This window comes from Artemia sp. Qi Xiang Cuo, chromosome 20, assembly GCF_049724085.1.
Source record: "Artemia sp. Qi Xiang Cuo chromosome 20, ASM4972408v1, whole genome shotgun sequence".
Lineage (NCBI taxonomy): Eukaryota > Metazoa > Arthropoda > Branchiopoda > Anostraca > Artemiidae > Artemia > Artemia sp. Qi Xiang Cuo.
This window is the reverse complement of record NC_142813.1, coordinates 18,549,972-18,554,381: the sequence shown is the minus strand read 5'-3', so window position 1 is coordinate 18,554,381 and position 4,410 is coordinate 18,549,972. Positions and strand designations below refer to the sequence as shown.

At 35.9% G+C, this 4,410-nt stretch overlaps 1 pseudogene; it reads left to right on the top strand.

Annotated features, from left to right (window-relative positions):
* The first annotated feature begins 232 nt into the window (after positions 1–232).
* Positions 233–1,318, top strand: LOC148939961 (uncharacterized; annotated as a pseudogene).
* The last annotated feature ends 3,092 nt before the right edge of the window (positions 1,319–4,410 follow it).

Below are 4,410 nucleotides of genomic sequence, written 5' to 3'. Positions count from 1 at the left end.
CTATGTTTTCTAAAAGCTAGAATATAATTTTCACTCTACTGAAATTTTTTTTAATTTTTTCACTTTTATAATTTTAAGAAATAAAAAATAATTAAGATTTTAAGGAATAAATATCAGCATATTTATATTAAACTAACAATACACATTTTTTCAATAAATTTATTTGAATTTTTTTCACCGAAGCTCCAAGCCATTGAAAAAGAAGTAGTTCGTTCCCATTTTTAGGGGGATTTGACATCCAACTGCTCTTTGGTAATGGTTTACTCATTTAAGTTTGGATCCCCTTTCACAGACTCGTGGATTTAGTTTTTAAGACAATGAAATACGTGTCTTTTTAGTTTCACTCGTAATTTCTATTCGGATGATGGGTCAAAACAAGAAGAAAAGAGGCTCTCGTGGCACATCAATCAACATATACAAATAAAACAATGAAATTCTCAAGCTTGAAAGAAGAAATAAGAGGTATTTGAAATAATTTGAGATCAAAATGGTAAGTACAATGTGAAAATCAACAGATGAATATGAACAACAGGGAGATAAAATGAACAAGGATGGTTACCAAACACACTTTAAAGCAAAGGTGTCAGAAAAGATTGATACCGAAGGGAACTTTGAAAATGATAAGCTGGACATGGAGTTCAAGGAGTGCATGGAAATTAAACAGTGCATGGATATTAAAGAGGGCATGGACACTAAAGATTGCTAGGACATGGAAAATGTTGACTACCAAGAGAATATGGTTGATTGTTTTTGTCTGGAAGTAGAAAATGAGTTCCAGATTAATGACGCCTATGATGAAAACAATAAAAGAAACCCAGAACAAAAAATTAACGTTAACAAAACGGTATACATAGCCAATGAACTGTGTGAAGACAAATACCAAGGCTCTTAGGAAACACAGATTTATAGTACACATCCTGAGAAAAATAAATCGTCTTTTATTAGGCCGTCTATGAATGTTTGTTTTTTGTCCAAAAAAGTACAAAATTTTCAAAATGATCTACCAAGTGTAATTAAAACAATACATGACGCTTCATTTCCTAATCCAGCCGACCCACATATTTATGAAACCAAGAAATTAGCACTTAGATCTACTGAGGCTGCCATAATCTTAAGGACTGCTCACGAAACTAGTACATCAAAGTTTAGACTCTGCAAGAACAAAGTTCCAGCTTATCCTCTTGCAGATAGTATGTTTTTAGTATGTTCAGATAGTTGTCAATACTTACAAGAGTACAAGGCCAATGGTTACCGTTATAGCCGAAATAGTGGGGGACACACAGTATCTGTACCCTCTTTTCACCCAAACTTCAGATAGCGAGTTAATCAATAGATAATTGAAGGCAAGATGGTTCATTTGAAGAGTTATATCTTTAGATATGAGTAATTTGCATTCAACTGTCCCCTTGAGCACTGCCTATACACGGTGATTAAATAAGTTGGTACTTGTGACAGAAAATTCAGTTGTGACACCCATGGAAGCCATAGAAAGAAAAAAGGAACAAAAGCTATCCCTTTTGTTCCTTCAGAGAAATCTGTATTAATAAGAGCCAAAAATGTAGCAAAAACCGCAACAATGACACCCCGAGAACATTTCGATAACGAGTTGAGCAAGACAGTGACTGAGCTGCAGACAAATGTTCCAAGAAGTCAGCAGCAGGTAAAGGATGCCTTGTCTTTGGCCAGAAAAAGCGAGATATCCAAAGAAACGTGAAACATGATTCGATATCTTATGACGGAAACTGATTTTGTTGTGACAGAAAATATTTGGGGGCAAGGAGAAGCAGCCGTTACCTGTATATCAGAATTTGCCATCTTAGAAATTGATTACTTTGTAAAACACGTTATCCCGATAGTGTTCCATACTGATACCAAATATAACATTGGACATTACTGGGTTTCAGCTCTGACATTCCAATACCCTGACTTCAACCATAAGGGGACAACAACTCTGATTTCAAGCGCATTTTTACTTCACACAAATAGATCAGCTGAGTCGCATTAAGAGCTGTTTATAGTTCTAATGAAGAAAGCACCAAGCTTCAAGTCACCGCAAAATACTTTTGTGAGTGATAGAGAAAAGGGTCTAGAGACTGCGAGAAAAAAAATATTTCCTCATATTCAGGCTGCTCATTGCTGACTACACTATTGGATCAATGCAAAACATGCACTTCAGAAAATGGGGGCATCTAAAGAGAACATCAAGGTAGTTTAAGACGATATTCTATAGTTGCTAAGATAAAACAGTGAAGAAGAGCATTACCAAATGAGAGCTGACAGGCTCGTGAAATGGTCCGTTATTGCATTTACCTACTTTCGAGATAATTTGGAATCTGACAGCTTGAAGTATGATTGTATCTTCATCGTTTCCCAGACTCCTTATTTTATTACAGTCTTTGGAATAACCAACAAGACCAAAGAGTCAGTCAATGCTGTGATGAAGATAGTTATACAACAAAATCGAGATGTATCGCTGGACAGATGTATCTTGGGTCTTCTTCGTTTAGACGATGAATATAATACACACGTTTCCCGAGGATCTAGGAGACTTAGAGATTATAGACTCCTTGAGAAGGCACACAAGGAAAATTTAGCTCATATAATAAGGAAGAATATCAACTTGAACCAAGGAAAATAATGTTTCTGCGTATGGTCCAAGAAGAAGATACATCAGATTCCCTTTGGAAAATAAAGATGACAAGAGAAGACCACCACTAAAGTAGTTTAGGTGATATAGCAGAAACGCTATGGAGAAAGGGACATGTTAAATTTTGCAAAGAAAATCAAGTACATCTTATTTAAAGTCTGACTAGAAAGAAGTTTAATGTTGTAACACCACGAACAGAAATAATTACTGTTAGAGGAAATAAATTGTTACAAAGGGTGCTAAGCGGAATAGCTTGCCTGAAGTTTAGGATTGTTGTTATGATTTTGGAATCTCTGCATGTCCCTGCAAAATAGTAGTTTCAAGACCTCGAAGACTTGCACTAGTAACAGCAAAATCAGTTACACAGCTTAAAACACTCAGGAAAGTGAAGCGCAGATCTAAAAGGAACATGACGGGTGGAATAAAAAGCTCATTGACCATTCAGGACTGTTACGATAATAAACCGGCAGCAGATTCTCTAGCAGCCAATGAATTGTCATCTAGCGATTATCAGAATGAGGGGAATTTTTTCCCGTCAGTTGAGGAAACTTCAAAATTTAACTTGGAAACAAGCCGGGAACAGAATACATTAGAAACGAGTTTCAGAAATGAAAAAAAAGAAACTATTGAAGTAGCTTCACCTAAAAATAGTTGCAAACAACAATCAAAAAGCTCTGATGGGACTCCTGGTTCAAAAGATGCAAAGCAAGTGGAAGTTGCACAGTTTGTGGAACCTTTTCAAAAAAGGCTGCATAGCCCCACTCAACTGGTGAAACCCCAAAAAAGGGTAAGGAGACTGAATCTTTCTGTTGAAGCTAACCAGTCTACAGCTCTTTGTCATAGTCACGCGTTTAAAGGTCCCATAAGGCATTTGTAAGATGAAGCAAAGCAAGTGATCCAGCATCTAAAAAGACTTTTTGAAATAGTGGTCAAATCTACCGATTGTGCTATCATAGAAAAAGGTGAGAGACTTGATTGGTGGAGAGCTACTGGTTTTCCCTTGAGGGAGGACACAGACAGGTTTCCTATTATCTTTCAAGACCTTGAATCACTGCTGAAGCCTTGTGCTTGGCTCAAAACTAAAATTGTTTCATACCTTGTGAATCTTGTAACTTCTAGCTTTGCGTCAGCTATAAATATCTAGAGCGACTCGACTTTAAATTTGATAAGTATTGATGCTTTAAATACTTACCCAGATACGCCTAAAGAGAGTTTTAGTGATGTTTCGAATGATTTCAGTGTTTTGTCTGCTCAATTTTGTGTCAATATGTGTGTTATAACGAATACGAATTCCAAGAGTCATTTCATTTCAGGAATATATGATTTCTCCAGGAAAGTTTTCCATCTTCTTGATATCCAGAATCTAGTAAGCAATACTCAGGGGAGGCTAGCTGTTTTCAATCTAAAAAATCTGATGAAGTAAGTGAATAAATGCTGAATAGAACTTGAAATTGGGTCTTTTAGAAAAGCTTCACAAGTAAATTCTTCAACCTGTGGGCCTATTGTTATTAAATATTCCCAAGAGTACACAAACGAAATAACCAAATTGGGTCGTGCATTGTCAAATCTTCCATCACCTTCTAAGTACAAGAAGTCAAAAGGTAGATCTACGCTATCGAAGAAATTCATAGATTTATATAACGAGGATACTGAAATGGTAAATAAGAAAACTATTGAACTATGAATAAACATAGAATCAAATTTGCTGTCCAGATACTTGAATCTCTTTTAATGTAGGACAGAAGAGCCACTTGTTATAAATG